This window comes from Pterocles gutturalis, unplaced genomic scaffold (assembly GCF_000699245.1).
Source record: "Pterocles gutturalis isolate BGI_N339 unplaced genomic scaffold, ASM69924v1 scaffold29104, whole genome shotgun sequence".
In the NCBI taxonomy this organism is placed as follows: Eukaryota; Metazoa; Chordata; class Aves; order Pterocliformes; family Pteroclidae; genus Pterocles; species Pterocles gutturalis.
In genome coordinates, this window is record NW_010136639.1 from 5,007 (window position 1) to 5,325 (window position 319).

Consider the following 319-nt stretch of genomic DNA (forward strand, 5'->3'; position numbering starts at 1 on the left):
ACTCTCCTTCCGTCCTACCCGTCCTTGGCTGTTTTCGTTTGAGCTCTCGGTGAGTCGCTTTTTCCTACGATACTCCGCTCCCCCTCGCCGTGCTGGCCCTCCAGATGCCCTCCAGATGTTGCCCACAGCGCGACCAATCCCCCGGCGGGACCCCCTTGCAGAGGATTTTCCCCCTGGGTTTGGCTGAGCGCGAGGCTGCTGCTGCCATGAGCTGAGCTCGGAGGCTGCTTTTTGCTTCCAAGGGCTGGAAAAATGCGTGTGCCCCTTCCCTGCCTCGGGCAGGAGGGGGCTGCTGCCTCCCCCCACGCTCTCCCCTCCG